Source organism: Myxocyprinus asiaticus, chromosome 38 (genome assembly GCF_019703515.2).
Source record: "Myxocyprinus asiaticus isolate MX2 ecotype Aquarium Trade chromosome 38, UBuf_Myxa_2, whole genome shotgun sequence".
Lineage (NCBI taxonomy): Eukaryota > Metazoa > Chordata > Actinopteri > Cypriniformes > Catostomidae > Myxocyprinus > Myxocyprinus asiaticus.
In genome coordinates this window covers 9698505-9716900 of record NC_059381.1, presented here as the reverse complement: position 1 = coordinate 9716900, position 18396 = coordinate 9698505, and the positions used below count along the sequence as shown (strand labels likewise).

Below are 18396 nucleotides of genomic sequence, written 5' to 3'. Positions count from 1 at the left end.
GTCAGGTTTGTTTATATTTATATATTTTTGTTGTCTGTATCACAGTCATTCTTCTTATTTAATCAAGGCTTTTGTATATTGTTTTTAAAATAACCTCAAATTCTCTGACTGAACTCAAGAAAAAAAAATAAGCATACAAGTTGACAAGTTGTAAATGTGTATGTAAATGTAAGTTAAAGGGAGTAAATGTCATCATGTCTTAATCATGTAAATAACAGGTTTTAATCCATGTTCTCGTTTCCATTTTTTTTTTTCTCCAGGCAATAAAAGGCCAGTAAGGTTGAAGAGGCTTTGTATTTGATCCTCTACAGTAGCTATGATCTGCTTACAAGAAGTGTAACACTATCAGTATCACATTTTGTGATCTCAAGGTTTCTGTGGAGGTTTTTCCAGATCATTGGCTAAAGACTTTTGTAGTCCGTAACTTAATGCACTAAAAATGTACATGTTTGTTTAGTGTATGAGACAGGAGTTAGTGTAACTCTAGTTTACTTACATTTTTACATTTACATTTATTCATTTAGCAGACGTTTTTATCCAAAGCGACTTACAAATGAGGAATACAGCAACAGCAATTTGTCCTAAGGCAATAACATGAGCTGCAATACAAAGTTTCAAATTGCTCAGAGAAGTACAAGTAGGGAAGAAGGTGAGAGACTGTGGTGAAAGAATGGACTGAGAATGGAATGTTTACTTAGATATATGTTGAATGTGTATTTTTGCTGCTAAAACAAGCCTTGTTTTATTGTATTATCAGGGTAAAAGTGTATATACTAGTTTTACTTGATGTTACATATTTCAGTATTACTAATGCTGGATACAGCCACTTATTTTTAAATCATTGGACTCTGCATTGTGAATGGTCTATCAAACAACATTGAGATGCTGGCAACACATGAAAAATTAGCCTAACTTTAACTATATTTAATTAAGTCTGCATTCAGTTAGACCATGTTGCTTTTATTACATTTCTTGTACTTATTTACTATTTACAGGTACAGTAAAGAAAAATTCCCAAACCAAGAATTCATGGGATGAAGATGTGGAAAGACACACTGCACAATGACCATGAAAACCTCCCGATAGAGGTGGTGGAAGGAGAAAATGAGCAAAGGCCAACGCACAGTACTTTAAAAAAGTATTCCTGATCAGTTTAATTCCAACAAATGTTTTTAATTATTTAAATATGTAAATTTTTCTCAGTATTAAACGAGTTGATTAAATGCAAAAGACAATAGCTGCTTTGCCTTTTACCAAACTGTATTGTTTGAAACATATTAATTTTGTTTAGACCTACTACATTTAAGTTTATACTCCTCATTTAAGTTTAAATACTTAACATATATTCTGAAGTCATAATATGTACTTTATAAGATTACTCAATTCAGTGCATTTATTTAGTTATTACTCAATTTAGAGATTACTTAATTAAAATAATGTGAGTTGAAAAAGTTTATTTTAAGCACATGTATATGGGCCTAATTGCTGTTTGCAACATAGTTTTTATTTTTTCATGCACATGTAAACACACTTATATGTTTGTAAAATGTTGTCAACAGGGCCGTTTCAGACCGTTCTGGCGCCCTAGGCGAGATCCCTATTGGTGCCCCTGTTCTGGGTGGGTGAGGGGGTGTTTGGGGAGCAGTTCGCCTATGCCTAGAAATGGCCCTGGTTGTTAATAAATGTTCTTCATGCATTCAAGTGAGTTCTTGTACATTTATTACAATGAGATGGTTATACAGATTTGTAAAAATGTATTATTTATGCATTATAAACCATAATTAACATAGAAGAGAACTTTTAGGCTGAATATAAATTTTAAAAGGTAACATTTATTAACCGAAAATACTGTACAGTAGTTACATAACTCGGGCCAGCTCTGCCGTGCTGTCACTTATAGCTTCGGGCCGATTCCGTCTTAACTCCGGCAGTGTTGGCGCGTCACCGGCTGCCACATCTGGGCCGATTGATTCGGCTTGGAATCAGGGAGTGAGTAAACAGGCATCTGGCCCGTTTACTGGAGACAGAAGTGGGCCAAAGGGAAAGGCTCCAGCAGGTGAGATTCTAAACGGAACTGGCCCAAGTGTACTTCGCTACCTGGGTTAATCCTCGTATGTTTGGGAGAATTAAAGTTGCTTTTAGCGCCACTGAGTGGACATTTCAACTTGGAACTGCTGTGGTATGTGTAATAAACCACATAATATTATTTAGCAAAAGTGTCGCCACAGTCACATATTTTTCATGACATCAGGTTGCATTTTAACCCACTTTTTTGCATACTACCAACCGACCAACCCAAATATGCATACAAAAAGCAGTGAAAATAGTAGGATGTACAAATACTCAGTATTCATGAGTACCCAAACAGTACACAAATGATGAACTTCATCTGCAAAAACACTTCGCTATCTTAAGGCTGATGGAACTGAGGAACCATCAAGAGGCAGCCTTTAACCTAACTATGGCCTGCACATACAAACATTTGACTCTGAAATGGCCCTCCCATCCTCTTGCAAATTGAGTTATTGAATTCACACTTCCTCTCACCTTCCTCTGCACCCCAGCCTTGCATTCTGTGCCATCCTGCTGGGAGTCACCGTAGCTGCTCAAATCCAGTTCTCGTCTCTGCTCCCGTGGACAGCGAGAGATTATGAGCGGCAGTGTATCAGATGAGTGCCGCTGCTTTTGCCACACCCATGCCACAACACAAAATGAATAATTTAAAGTGCCAGATCGGGCATGCGATGCACCTTTTTTGGACTGTTAGGTACACAAGAAGCATTAGGCTCAACGAGGAAACATTGTCTCTTTCCCTCTCTCTCGCTCGATTCAAGTTACATCCCACGCAGACAATGCTGAGCCTAAACTTTCGAGGAGGAATAGTTTGAGTGTGCCATCAGACTGGAAAACAAATATGTTGTGTTATGAATTACATTTTGTTGGCCTCTGTGCCATTTTTCATTAATAGGATAGCACAGAGATGGCAGAAAATGACAAGGAGAAGAGGAAGGATTGGGATGGGCACAATTTGTGTGGCGGATTCTAACTTGCTTTTACCACATAAAACTCAAAACTAACACATTGATCGACCACTAATCTCAATATTGGAGGGACATGTCCCCCCTCAATGTCTATGGTGGTTTTGGCCCTGCATTAAATAACAAAATATATGACACAAAAGCACTCTTGTGTGATATTGCTTAATTATTGCCTAACCCTAACCCAAAATATAGAACCAAGCATCTCCAAGAAGTTTTACAAGCAAAAAGTGTCCAAATCTTCTCTTTATTTTGAACCATATATTGTTTTATAACTTGAAATCTTGTACAAAATGTTTTGTATAAAATATGTTTGTGCTATATCTTTCTTTTAAATGAAGAGACTTGGATTGATATTTTACATATAATGCAAAGACATTCATACCTTTTTGAAGGGATAGTTCACCCCAAAATGAAAATTCTCATGCCATCCTAGATGTTTATGACTTTCTTTCTTCTGTAGAACACAAATTAAGATTTTTAGAAGAATATCTCAGCTCTGTAGGTCCATACAATGCAAGTGAATGGTGGCCAGAACTTTGAAGGTCAAAAGCATATAAAGGCAGCACCTACAGGGCAGGGAGTAAAATTTTAAGTAAAAAAAGGATATATTGATCTGTTTCTCACCCACACCTACCATATTGCTTCTGAAAAAAATGGGTTAAACCACTGGAGTCATATGGATTAGTTTCACTGTGTGGACCAACAGAGCTGAGATAGTCTTCTAAAAATCTTTGTTTGTGTTCAGCAGAAGAAAGAAAGTCATATACATCTGGGATGGCATGGGGGAGAGTGAATGATGAGAGAATTTTCATTTTTGGGTGAACTATCCTTTTATGTGTGAATAAAGATTCCAAATACTTTTTGGGACCACTGTAACTATGCTGGTCAATCTGCTTGTTTACCACCAACCAGCATAAACCATGGGTCAGCATGGAAAATGCTGGTCTAAACTGGTCATTTCATCAACGGGAAAGCAAGAGAGGGAAGCAGAGACAAAAAGAGAAAGAGGAGGTGAAAAGGAATGAGAGTGGCAAACAGAGAGCGAGAGTGGGAGTGAAGATGAGCTGATGGTGAGGTAGAGTTGTGTTAGCTTTAATGAAAGACTGTTTTCAGGCTGAGAAGTGTAAGTCTGTCCATGTGCTCACATTCGAAATCCCCGTCTGTGACACCACCCTGTCAGAATGAACAGACTAGAAAAGAAGAGAAATTCATGCTCCTTTGGCTGTCATACACTAAAAGTCATCATTTATTCAACCTCATGTGGACTTTCTTTCTTCCTAAGAACACAAAAGGAGAAATTTTGAACAATTTGTACTGGTTACTCTTTTCCATGCAGTTACAATGAAGAATTTAAAGCTTCAAACGGATGCAGAAGCACAAAAAAAGTATCACAACATTGATCCATACGACTGATGTGCTATATTCTGTATAAGTCTTCTGAAGTCATACAGTATCTTTTGTTTGTCATTATTCACTGACAGTCTTCCGTCTAGTGAGCTGTTAACAGCTATGAGAGGATCATTGAGTAAATTAGTTGAACTTGAGAACTGAATCAGTCAGCTGGATCAACCGATTCAATGAAAAGACTCAAAACAATGATTTGTTCATGAATTGGTTATTACTACTTCTCTCTGTGAAGATTTGCTGTAAATAACGACGCAAATTTCAGTCTGTTCCTCACACGAAGCTATTGCATGGCTTAAGAAGACTTTGAATGTGGAGCATGAGCCATATGGTACGCCTTTACGATACATTTTGTGCATTTTCTGTCATTTTGGAGCTTAACAGCCCTTTCATTTTCATTATATGGAAAAGAGTGGTCAGGATATTCTTCAGAAATTAACCTTTTGTGTTCTGCAGAAAGTCATATGCAGCTTATGTGAACATTTGTAACTTTCTATTTGAAAAACTTTCAGTTTTTCATTGAACTTTTCTGATTTGTAATGTTTTTTGAAGGGGGATGGTGTTGTCATAGATTTTTTTTTTTTTTTTTTTTTTGGTCTAATACTTATGGGCCATTGACAAATAAGGTTGTCCAAGGTGTTAAAATGAGAAATCTTTTAAAAAATCTAGTTTAAAACACCTGTGTCAAGTTTTCAGAAATGTAATCTTTGTATCCAATTTGGTTTCATACATTTTTGAAAAACCTTCATAGCATTTTCTACAAAAATATTTAAAACTTTCAAATTGTCATGTGGTGTAAACATTAAGTAAAAAGTATGAATACATGAGAGTATAAACAACTTCATTCATTTCCAAGTTTTCAAATACATTTTTCAAGGTAATTTTTATTTGTATATACAGTAAATATTATGATTTCTTTTTTTTTTTTAGTCAAAAATATCAGGTTTTCTTAGCATTACACCACGTGACTTGAACAAAATGTGCCTTTTCATAAAAATGTCCAAATAAATATCAGATGTTTTTTAAAACTTCATGCTCAGTCTTGAGGGTCTAAATGTGTCCCCTCTGTTTTATGGTTTTTATGGTGATCATAAACAACAAAATGGCTAATTACATGTTGGTTACACCACGACTTTGATTTGGTGGACAAAATCGTTTTCACAATTGTTTTACTGCTTAATTTATTTTTAAGAAATAACAATAAAAGATTACTCTGCACTAGTCATGCCAACATTTCTTTTTTTCAGGAATTTCAACTTTTAATGAGACTTTTTGTCCTGTCAGTGGACACCACATTAAATTTTTTACTTTAAGCCCCACAAAAAATATCAATATGACTTGAAAATATGCTCATCATAGGAGAGGTGTATTCAAGCAAATGGTTTGTGTGAATTGCATTTTTTTATGTAGATCAGGACAAAAATGAGCGTCACTTCATTGACCTTTAGGACACATGGCCATAATATGCACCTGTTCCCTTACGATTCAGTACACTTGACATTGCATCACTAAGCTGACGCTGTGGGGAGTGTCCTTCTACACGACCTAGTTGAAACCTTTCTACAATGGTGTTTAAGCCCCGCCCTTTAGGGGCGAAACTGTCCAGTATAAAAGCGGGTGCACAAACACCATTCCTCAGAATTTTCTTCCTTCAAGACAGCGATTCATCTCTCGTCTAGAAGACTTCTACTTCTCCGTCGACATACACGAGTCAGCGGGCAGGATCTTCACGACAATGAGTAGACTCTCCACTGCCCTGCAGTGTTCCGTTAAACATTTACTCTGCCTCGCCTCTTGACGCTTTGCTGGTGAACAGGCCACTTCACCTGCCTAATATTGTGTAGGTCCCCCTCATTTCGCCAAAACAGTTCCAACTCGAATCTCAGAAAAGCATTCTGAGATGCTGTTCTTCTCACCACAATTGTACAGAGCAATTTTCACGCACAGCAGTCTTTAGAGTTTACTCAGAATGGTGCCAAAAACAAAAAACATCCAGTGAGCGACAGTTCTGTGGATGGAAATGCCTTCTTGATGAGAGAGGTCAACAGAGAATGGCCAGACTGGTTTGAACTGACAAAGTCTACGGTAACTCATGTAACCGTACTGTACAATTGTGGTGAGAAGAATGCTATTCTGAGATGCGGGTTGGTGCTGTTTTGGCGGCACAGGGACCTACACAATATTAGGTTTTAATTTTGTGGCTGATCGGTGTATATATACAGTATAACTAAAAGAGCCGCTTACCTGTTTGCGTCTTTTTAAAGATGTCGTTCCATAAATGTTCCTTGTGCGAGGGACACATCCTGCCATCAGATCAGCATGAGAGCTGCATTCGCTGTCTGGGCCATGCCCATGCAGAGACAGCTCTCATAGAGACAGACTGCCCTCAATGTGAGGTCATGAGTCTCAAGACTCTTTGCTCGCGAATCGCCCTCGTTCTGAGGGACAATTCAGCCTCCCATGCCCTCCCAGCCATCTCTTCTATGACTCCCGAGGGATCACACGAGGAGGCACGATGGGGCCGCAAGTTCAAGCAGGATGAATTTGAGGTGGACATCATGCCGGCACACGCCCCACGAGCCCCTAAATCTCTATATACTGCGTATACAGTATGTGCGTGACACGACCTCATCATGTTCGGCGGTTTTGATGCCGGGGATGATGATGTTATGACTCTCGCTGCATCTGGCGAGTGGTCAATGGAGGACATTGCTGCCCCTTCCCCCAGTGAGGACCAAATGGACCAATACTTCATCACAACTGGCTCGCTTCCGCTCTGTCTTGGGTCAGCGCCTGGCTAAAAGCCCCATGCCTGCTGCCTCAGCGGTGCCAAAAGTCGCTGCCAAGCCGCCGGTAAAGCTGCGCAAGCCGTGGCCCAAACAAAGGCAGCCACCTCAGTGCGAGCACCGCACAGAAGGGAAAAACCCCCCATGTGGCTAAAGCGCTCCTGATGGTGCTTGCTGTTCTTTCCGGACCTGTCCTGAAAAATGCTCAATTGGAGATACATAATACTGTTCCCCTCTTCCCCACTGCTGTTTGAGGGGAAAGGAATATTGTTGTTCAAAATTATGTTCAAAATGTTGTTTCTGTGCCTTCACATGCAATAAAAAATGCAAAAAAGAGTACAGCGCTCGTTGCACATGCACGAGATGCTCTTTTCCACTTCAAAGTCCACACATTATGCACAACTGCTTCCTAATGGTGAGCGGCGCATTATATCATACAATGAACATACCAAATTACCCTCTGTCCCATTACATGGACAAGTGGTGAACCATTACGGGCATTTCCGGCTGGGTACTAAAAATGATCGAACATGGTTATACGATCCAATTTTCACATCTGCCGCCCCGTTTCAATGGTGTTTTGTCTTCTGCGGTTCCGTCCGAAGACGCGCCGGTGTTACGAGCCGAAATACACAATCTTCTCACAAAGAACGCGATAGAGGTTGTTCCAAATTGTCTAACCCACAAAGGGTTTTACAGCCGCTATTTTCTTGTTCCGAAGAAAGACGGTGGGCTTTGACTAATTTTAGATCTGAGACATTTGAATCGTGCACTTACGAAGCACCCATTCAAAATGATTACTCAGAAAAAGTCTTATCACACGTCCACCCACACGATTGGTTTGCGTCGATAGATCTGAAAGACGCGTACTTTCATGTTCAAATTGTACAACATCACAGGATGTTTCTGAGATTCGCATTCGCGGGAACTGTGTATCAATTCAAAGTCCTGCCCTTCGGACTGTCCCTGGCTCCTTGCACATTCACAAAGTGCATTGATACTTTACTCGCCCCTCTGAAACTGAGCGGTGTGTGCATTCTGAACTACCTCGATGATTTGCTATTACTGGCCCAATTAGAGGCTCTATTATGCCAGTACTGGGACTTATTGCTCCGACATCTGAATAGCTTGTGCCTCAATGTCAACTGGGCAAAGAGCATGCTCTCCCCCAGCCAACAAATCTCCTTTTTAGGAGTGCATCTCGACTCCGTGAGGGAGCGTGCGTATCTCACGAGCGAGCGCATTCAGGCCATTTTTCAGTGTCTGTCTCAGTTCAAACTGGGGAGAACACTTCCACTGAAGCTGTTTCAAAAAGCATTGGGGCTTATGATGGTAGCATCCATTAGGTCTTTTACACATGAGACCTCACATGAGACCTCTTCAGTGCTGGCTCAAACGCCATGTACCATGGCATGCTTTGCGCCAAGGGCGCATGTGCATCACTATAACTCTCTGCTGTCTAGCTGCTCTAGCACCTTGGACAGCTTGTCATGCTGGGGCAGATTTTCTGAGTTTATGTGGTGACTATATCTGCGTATCGTGCACCTGAAGCTGGCCCCTCTATAGGCAAACGTGATTTAATCATAAAGTTCCTTAGGGGAGCGAGGCGGCTGAATTCCCCTCGCCTGACTACAGTTCTGACTTGGGACCTAACTTTGGTCCTAAAAGTGCTCACGGGGCCCTCCTTCTGGACTCTGTTGAATTGCGTGTGCTTTCTATTAAGACTGCATTACTGCTGGCTCTGGCCTCAGTAAAACAGGTCAGTGATTTGCAAGCACTGTCAGTTGACAGTTCATGTCTGGTGTTTGGTTCGGATCTTTCAAAAGCAACTGTCAAACCCATAAAAGGCTATGTGCCTACGGTTCTAAATACACACTTCAGAGTGCAGGTGGTTCACCTTCAAGCCTTTTTCCCCCCTCAATTTAATTCAGATGAGGAACAGTCATTGCATTTTTTTATGCCCTGTGCAAGCACTACACACATATGTTGAGCGCACTTGCCAGATCAGATTGTCTGACCAGCTCTTTGTGTGCTATGGAGAACGCACGAAAGGAATGTCCATCTCCAAGTAAAGACTTTCTCACTGGATCGTTGATGCCATCGCCCTGGCTTACGAGTCACAGGGTGCAAATTGCCCAGTTGGTGTTAAAGCACACTCAACTAGAGGCATGGCCTCTTCATGGGCATGGACGAATGGTGTGTCCTTACAAGACATATGTTTTGCAGCAGGATGGTCTTTTCAAAACACATTCGCTAGGTTTTACAACCTAGATGTGACATCTCTCTCATTGCAAGTCCTCTCTGTCTAGAGCACTTACTATTTTGTTGGCCAAACATACATTTATGCCCCTCTTTTCAAGTACGGGCTCCCTGTCAATTTACACAGCCACCTGCATTCAGGCCATTGTATCTCCCAAAGTCACAAGCACTTTCATTATAAATAAAACTTCCTTCCTGACTGGGTTCGTGAAGGGGTTAATTCATACTATATGACCATAGTTCATAAATATATTCTGAGTGTTCCCCTCCTGGCTCACCATGAGGGTAATTCACTTGCGGCATATTCACGTCGGTCGCCGTCCCGCGGGACTGCGGCGTCATGTTTCCTCTCTGGGAAGGTTATGTCGTGTAGTGCTACGTGATGGGAATCTGTTCCCTATAGCATCAGCATAGTGATGCAATATCAAGTATACTGAATCGTAAGGGAATGTCTCGGTTACGTATGTAACCTTGGTTCCCTGAGATGAAGGGAATGAGACATTGCATAAGCTGGCCGCACTACGGACTCAGGGTTTTTGGAGGTATGAGCGATGCGCTCTTGTCCCTCATTTAGAAAATTCTAAGGAATGGTGTTTGTGCGCCGCTTTTATACCAGACAGCTTCACGCCTAAAAGGCCGGGGCTTAAACACCATAGTCAATACTGCCGTTATAGTAGAAAGGTTTCAATTAGGTCATGTAGAAGGACACTCCCCATAGCGTCAGCTTAGTGATGCAATGTCTCGTTCCCTTCATCTCAGGCAACTGAGGTTACACACGTAACCGAGACGTTACCCTCTGTAATTGTATTTTATTTTGTGAAAAGAATCCCCATTATGATCATGAAAAATGTTTTTTTCAAGATCGCTCACCCACTGTCACATACACAAATTTTCTACTCCAATAACTGAACTAGTATAAAGGAAGTTTGGGCTGTTTCTATGAAGGATGCTTAAACAGTGGTGTAAAAAAGTTGTTCTACACAAAAAAGCATTTTATGGGCGAAACCATGTTAAAAGTTAAAAACATGTACACGTTGTAATTGTACACTTGTCATTGCAATATCTTATATTCTGTTCTCTTTTTTTAAAAGGAAGACAAAAGATTTCCTTGAACTGTACTCTTGGTCATTTTTGAAAGTGCGTGAAACTTTTGAAAACTTGCATTACATTCACAATTAAAAAAATCAACCCATTGCTAAGCTCCGACAAAAAAACTGGTGTCTTTTCACTGTGGAGAGAGAGCTCCCATGCTGAAGGTTGCCAGATTGCATGACTAAAGCGTCACTCTGGCAGAATATTTCCAAACTGTACAAGGGTCAAGATTTGATTGGGGTATTTCACCTATAGAAATCTGGCAATCTTACATATGTCGAAATCTAATTCTGACCGGCAAATTGCCGTTATTTAAAGTATGTTATTTATCAAATGTAGAAAATTAAACATTTTACTTGCATGATTAGTTCTAAGTAATACATGACACAATTCATCTAAAGGGGATGGGACCCCCTTGGGTGGTTTTACAAGGGGGATGCTTTTTGGTATTTATTGCAACAAGGGGTATGCCATCCCCTTGCGTCCCCCTTCAACTTGAGCCCTGAGTATATGTTGAAATGAAAATGAATCAAGATTAATGAGTGCTGTAAAAGTGATGTTCATTGTTAGTTCGTGTTAATCAAAGTAGTTATGTTAACAAATACAACCTTATTGAAAAGTGTTACCACTGTTACTTTAATTTCAAGACTTGTTGAAAAGTCTGTAGGTCCTTGAAAATGTCTTTTCGTGAACCCTGGATACCAGTCCGTTCATTTGCTCTCTCAAACTTGATGTTTTTGACAGATTTCACTGACACAATTGTGAGGGTTTTTTTTGCCTCTGAGGGTTTGGCACTGACTGAAAGCTGGACACTTAGAACAGACCCGCTGTTTGTCAGAGGTGTCACACAACGAGAGCCTCACATCCCTGTCCTCCGTGCTTCTCATTTCCTCTTCAAGCAAAGCTTGTTTAGAGTGGGCGTTGGTCGTGTATGTATGCTTGTTCGATAGGGAGCCTGAGGGATGTGAGTCGGCACGGCTCTCAGAGTAATTGAAAATGTGACCTGGAAAATGTTTGCCCAACAGAGCATGAAAGTTACCTCCAGAGCGTGGGCTGCAACTCACCTGCGGTGCCGACTGGGAGGGACTGGGAACGCTGGGATTTCGGGCTGAGAGCCACTTTATCCCCGCAGAGCCATGCACACTGACATCTCATACATTATTCACAGGCTCTAAATAAGCACAGATCAGACCACTAAAACCCAACCTGCTAGCCCTTTCCTGAGGAGTACCTCTCTCACCACTGACCTCTGCAAGGGCATCGCCAATCTCTGAGTGAGTGTCTGTGTCTTTGTGAAAGAGAGGCAGACAGAGAGAGAAACAGGAGTGACAACACCTGAGTGTAATATAGTACATTTTATAGCCGTAAGCATAATGCTTGTGACTCTGGTTTAAATTGTTACGTTCTTTAAACACAATAAATGAATCATTATTCATTTTGACCAACAAATTACCATGAATTTTCAAGTCGTTCATGATTACTGAGTATAGATTTTTTTTAATCATTTTATACAGATTGCACTCACAAAGATCCATTTCTAGCCAATTACTATAAGTATTTTAGAGCTGAGCAAAACTACAAAAAACTAATTACATTTTCTCTGAAAATTTCCATTACTTTTCTATGAATTTAAGGTTTTATTAATTTCCATTATTTTTTGAGACCTGGAAATTATGATTGAAAAGATTAGAATAGAAAATATAAAAGTCTTAGAGCTTTAACATTATAAATTGGAGAATAATTTATACCTTCACAATGGAGATGCAGAGTAAAAAGTAAACAAACACTGGTGACCAGTGCTGGGTAAGTTGGGTAAGTACAAATGACTAATTACTTTTCTAAAATTGTAATCAGATTACTTTACTGCTTAATTCAAACTGCTTTAATTTATTGCAAATTCAACGAATTTCATGCTACTATTTACTTTTAGGTACTTTGTAAAACACAGAAAAAAAAGTTCTCAAAATAATGTATATATTTCCACTTTGTTCATGCAAGCTAATCATACTCTCAGCACCACACGTTTCTGCCTTATAATGACTTGTTAGTGATTCTTCAGCTTTCACAGAAACGCAAATAGACTTACACATGAACATAATTAATGTTTAAATGTATTCTACATAAAATATTTCAGAAAAAATTGTGAACTAATTACTTACATTTACATTTATGCATTTGGCAGACGCTTTTATCCAAAGCAACTTACAGTGCATTTATTACAGGGACAATTCCCCTGGAGCAACCTGGAGATAAGTGCCTTGCTCAAGGACAAAATGGTGATAGCTGTGGGGATTGAACCAGCAACCTTCTGATTACTAGTTATGTGCTTTAGCCCACTACACCACTACCACTCAGTACAATTCAAAAGTAATTAGATTACAGTAACTAATTCGTTTGCAATTAGATTAGACCCAACACTGCAAGATTAGACACAACACACACAGTCATTGTGTCACCTGCATCTATTTATTACAGACTAGATGTGCATGAATATTTAGTTTCTTGTACAGTTTTCATATATATATGTATATATATATATATATATATATATATATATATATATATATATTTATTTATTTATTTTTTTTTGCTTTTTAGTTCCTAAAACTGATAAGCATGGCACTAGCAATGCCAAAGTGATATGTTTGATTTCCAGGAAACTGATATCACCTAGTGATAAAAAAAAATTAAAAAAAATTATACCTTGAATGAACTGTACTGTAAGTTGCTTTGGATTAAAGCGTTTGCCAGATGCATTAATGAAAATTACTTGTATTTAATAATTCAAGATTTGAGTGTACACCTCTTATAAAAAGTTAATTTTTAAAAATGTAACCTCATTTTGCTGGTCTCTGACATTGGAGAAGATGAAAGTTCTGTGGTGAGGCTTTTGTTGAGGTGGAAAGCCAGAGCACTCGATAGCTTTGACACAAGAGTGGCTAAATATCTAATCACCTTGTTTTGACACGGTGAGAGCATCAGCCTGTCATGTCCATCCACATTCTAACCCCACACCTGGTCCATGCGCACTTATTGATTCAACTAAATAAGCAAACATGGGATTGATCCGTGTGCACACTCCCCAAATAGCATGCAAATCAGACAGAATCAGACACAAAGAGAGGAGGGAGAGAGAATTCTGATGATCGCCTTCTGATCATACAGAATTGAGGTGAAAATCTGAAAAACTAAGCTGAGAGTGATGGAATGAAATCATGCTCCGAAGCATCAGCGAATCTGACTTCAATTAATGGTGTGGATGAATGCAATCAAAGAATCACCTCTATCTCATATGACCATAGTCCTCTGGGTCATTTTCATTACCTACTATAATTATTTCAAGAAATCTAATTAGCAAAAGGGGCTTTTGCCCGTTTTATTGAAAAAGAGAAAGCAATGTCACATTGCAGATATTTGAGCAGTCATTTGCATATGCTAGTTGAAAGGATGGAGCCAAACATTTCAGTGAACTACATGTGTTTGCACTGAATTATTAATTATTCTACGTAATTAGTGGGTAGTGTGTTCACACTGAAATATTAAACAAGATATATTGTGTGCTTCATGCACCCAGATGATGCACTTTGTGAACTAAAAAAAAAAAGAAAAAGGTATGAAACGTTGGACACTTTATGCAAGCAACAGTCCCAGCTTTCCCCACAAAGAGGAAGAGGAGAGTTCCCTGCTAAATAAATAAATATATAAAAAATCTTAAACCAGACTAAAGCTAATTTGCTCATCTTAAGGTGGTTTAAGGGGGCTTTCACACTGGGCACATTTGCTGCCGTCCGATTCTGAGTGTGATTGTTCCCGGTGCCCCCCGCACCTTTGGTCTGGTTTCACACTCACTTGATTCTAGCGAACCCCGGTCCATTTGCGTTCATCTTACGTCATCACAAACACGCATGGAGAACACAACTCATCATACTTTTTGTTTTTTTTTTGTTATTTTGGTGCCATTATGCACAGCAGAGTGAACAACAATATATATATATGTGCATATATGTGTGCTTCATGGTGTAACTCATCAGATGTCCAGGGGAAGCCGGCTTGCTACTGCTCATAAACAGCATTTTTTGAGGAGACAGCTGATTGCAAGGAATTCATTTGCATCTTTGTTTACACTGCACGCTTACTCAGGCTCGTGTCCAAGGTTATCACCACTGTCATCTCCTATTATACCCTACATTTATAACCTATGATAGTATTTATATATAGTATTTATAAGGTGTATAGATAGATAGATAGATGTCATCATCGGCTAAAACGCATGCGCAGGTTACTTTACTTCCTGAACGAGTCCGCACCCGAGTCCGAGTTGCCTTCACATTCACGCGAATTGCGTTACAGTTCCATTGCAACCGAACTCAGACCACTTCCTACAGGTAGTCTCGGGTTTGGTACCGTGGTGCGCTCCCCTGTCCGCATGACAGCTTTCACATTACCAATTGTTCATGCGAACCGTGCTGTGTTTCAAACTAAACTGTCAGTGTGAAAGCACCCTAAGATGGTCTAGCACATCTTCAAGCCTGACCAGCTGAAAATTGCCCTAAACCCCTCTAAAACCATTAGACAGACAAGTCTGACCAAACTAGGAGGCAGCTTAGGCTGTTTTTTTAGCAGGGTTATCAGGCCAGTTATAATGCTAGCCTGACAAAAGTTGTGAAGATGGCGGATTGGCCAACTACTGAAATGTCAGCGAAGATTAAGACAGCACCTTACAAATGTGAGTTAAATGCTTTACCATCAAATCATGTTGTGTGATTTCTTTTTCTATTTTAAAAGCCACTTTTAGGCCCTTGTATTAGGTTAGCAAACGTGCTAAAGCTAGCACCAACACTAAAAGAGAGGACGTGTTTGAAACTTCATTTCCCTCAACTGAAAAAAATGTGAATGCTTCTGTGTAGTTAAAAAGAAAAATGTTTGTGTCCCATTTGATTATTCCCTCCAAAAAGTTCTGTCTTTCCAGTTGCACTATTTGCAGTTGTGTATGTAGGAGTCTGAAGCTGAATGCTTTTGAAGTGTTGCCGTCTGTGTTGGATGCAGACTGGCGAGCTACTTTATTCCCAATCTCATGGCCCGGCAGTCATGTTGAGGGCTCAGTGATGAATTGGATGGCTGCTCTCTCTCCCTGAGTCTCTCTCTCTCTTGTATCTCACCCTTCCTATCTGTCTCTCCCTGCCATTGTTTCTTTCTTCTCCACTCTTGATCACTGAAGTGTAGGCTCTCTACAGGATGAAAACTCTCTCTCTCTCTCTCTCTCTCTCTCTCTCTCTCTCTCTCTCTCTCTCTCTCTTACTGATATCATGAATATGATGGGAGGGGGGGGGGGGGCTTCATGCTGAAGGGAAAAGACAAAGACTGTTGGGCAGAACAGAATGTCTTCAACCTACTTCTCTGACTGGGTCTTCAGCAGTATTATTCCAGACTTTTCCAAATCTGCCCCACTGAAAAGACCAGTTAAGATCAACATCAGTTCACATTATATTTATACTGGTTAGTGCTGGTCAACTTAGGAAACCTGGTGGGTTCACCAGTACACCGATATCCCATATTGGATCGACATACAAAACACATCATATGCTGATAACCACTCATGTTGGTCTTGGTAGCTGGGTGCTATGTCATTAATTTAGCCTTTTATTGGGTTGTTATAGTCTCTTTTAACTGTGGGATTTTCTTTGGTAAATTAAACATGAAAGATTAAGTGTGTAAGGAGCGGTTCAAACCAAATACATTTTTGCATCAAAACAATGCTAGACACAGCACAATGAATAAGAACAGAACACAGAAATGCGCTTTTAAAAGTTGCAGTTCTTTTAAACACACGCGGCATCTTAAAAAGCAGTGGTCCTTCACAAGATGCCGAAAAAATGGTGAGACACAGTGCAATGGTGAAAGACGTTGACTGCACAATTGGAACAGAACACAGGTGTTTTTGTTGAAGTTGAAGGTCTTTTAAATAGGCAACCCCCCTTCCATTGGCCAAATAGATGGCTACAACTCATGGCATTGGTTGAGCCAATGTTGCTATGTCAGGCTAGTCGAGATGTTCAAACAAACAAAGAACTGTTTTGATAGTGCCACAGACTCCCAGTGTCTAAACTTTTTGGGGGAATCAAGCTATGCATGGCTTAATTATTGTTGTGTCTGCATATTAAGCTGCGATAGATAAAAGTATTTTAACATCAGAAAAATGTACACACATCACCTTTAAAGTTTAAAAAAATATCCTATCTACAGCATCCATATTGAGTGCATATGTTGAGAAAGCAAACCGTCACAGCTTTCCAGACAGCATGTCTCATTGGTCTCACTTGGATAAAAGAGTCCGCCAAATGAATAAATGTAAATAAATTTAAATATAAATGTGAAATGTGCTGTTAAATATCATACAAGCCTTGGGAGCTGCAGAAACTTCTGCTAGTAACTTCAGGCATACTAAACCTTCCAATCGTGATTCCGCACCAAAAGTTGTCTATTATGACTCGACCACCAAGCCTTCCCACAAAGCCTGTCCTCTTTCTCCCTGGAGGATCCCATTTGCATAAGTCAAGATATTTTGTAACGACTTCCCTTGCATAGCTAACGCTAGTCAACATATTCATGTAACATCAGTGCACGCCAATGAAGCTCTTTTCGGTTTTGCTGCCCAGTCCAAGAGCAGATTTATTTTCAAGCTCCATGTTAATCGCACTTCTTCGCACACCATTGACCTTCTGAGGAGAGGTATTAATGAGAGAGCACTAATGTTTAGCGGAGGGTAAACCCATCATAGAACCTGATTATAATCCAGAGAACTTGAAGTGGTTGTCTTCATACAGTGGGGCGTATGAGAATTTAGAATTGGGAAGAGAGACAATTTGCATTCAAATTTTTCAGACGAACCATTGAGACATATCAGCTGCCTCCTGACGTGTGAAATTCTCACATTCCCAATTCATGGTGGTCTCCTCTGACTTTTGGGCGGGGTGGAAAATATATTTTCACTTTGATATCACCTCAGCATGAATTGAAGAACTAAATTCATGCTTTAATGTACCATGTCCACATATAACATTTGATAAATTTGTATACTATATTGTTTAATGTATTGGAGGGATGTGGAAATGGTGCACAAGTTTAGTTTGACATTACTGTGGGAGAGAAGCTATAGAATACTTTTCAGAAAGAATGGTATAAGTGTCTCTTTAGTGTTATTATTGGTGTCATTACATGGAAATTTGTCTCCCAAACTAAGTCACTCTATTCTTTACCATAGATAACTATTTTCTATGATGTGAATTTGTTTAGTTTGTTTTACTCTTATTATTATTGGTTAAATTACAGATAAATAAAATGTCATGGTTACTTTCGTAACCTCCGTTCCCTGATGGAGGGAATGAGAAGTTGTGTCGATGTAGTGACACTAGCGGTCACTCTTGGGAGCCTCAAACACCTCTGCTTTTTTGAAAAAAGGCCAATGGGAATTGGCGAGTGGAATTTGCATGCCACTCCCCCGGTCATACGGGTATAAAAGGAGCTGGTATGCAACTACTCATTCAGGTTTTGTGCTGAGGAGCCGAGACCAGGTCCCGGCCATTTCAGCGGGTAGTTCGGCGTTGTGGCAAGAGGGACACAACGTCTCATTCCTTCCATCAGGGAACGGAGGTTACGAAAGTAACCATGACATTCCCTATCTGTCACTCACTCGACGTTGTGTCGATGTAGTGACACTAGGGGTCCCTATACAAAATGCCACAACTATCTGAACTGTGTTACGTGAACTGGCAGTGCGAGATGGGCAGACCGCTGTGTGCCTCGTAGCCAGCACA

At 39.9% G+C, this 18396-nt stretch overlaps 1 long non-coding RNA gene across 1 annotated transcript; it reads left to right on the top strand.

Annotated features, from left to right (window-relative positions):
• The first annotated feature begins 328 nt into the window (after window positions 1-328).
• Window positions 329-1694, top strand: LOC127428416 (uncharacterized). Its single transcript, XR_007895107.1, has 3 exons — window positions 329-649; window positions 996-1138; window positions 1560-1694. It is a non-coding gene; the product is annotated as an uncharacterized LOC127428416 (long non-coding RNA).
• Window positions 1695-18396: the final 16702 nt, after the last annotated feature.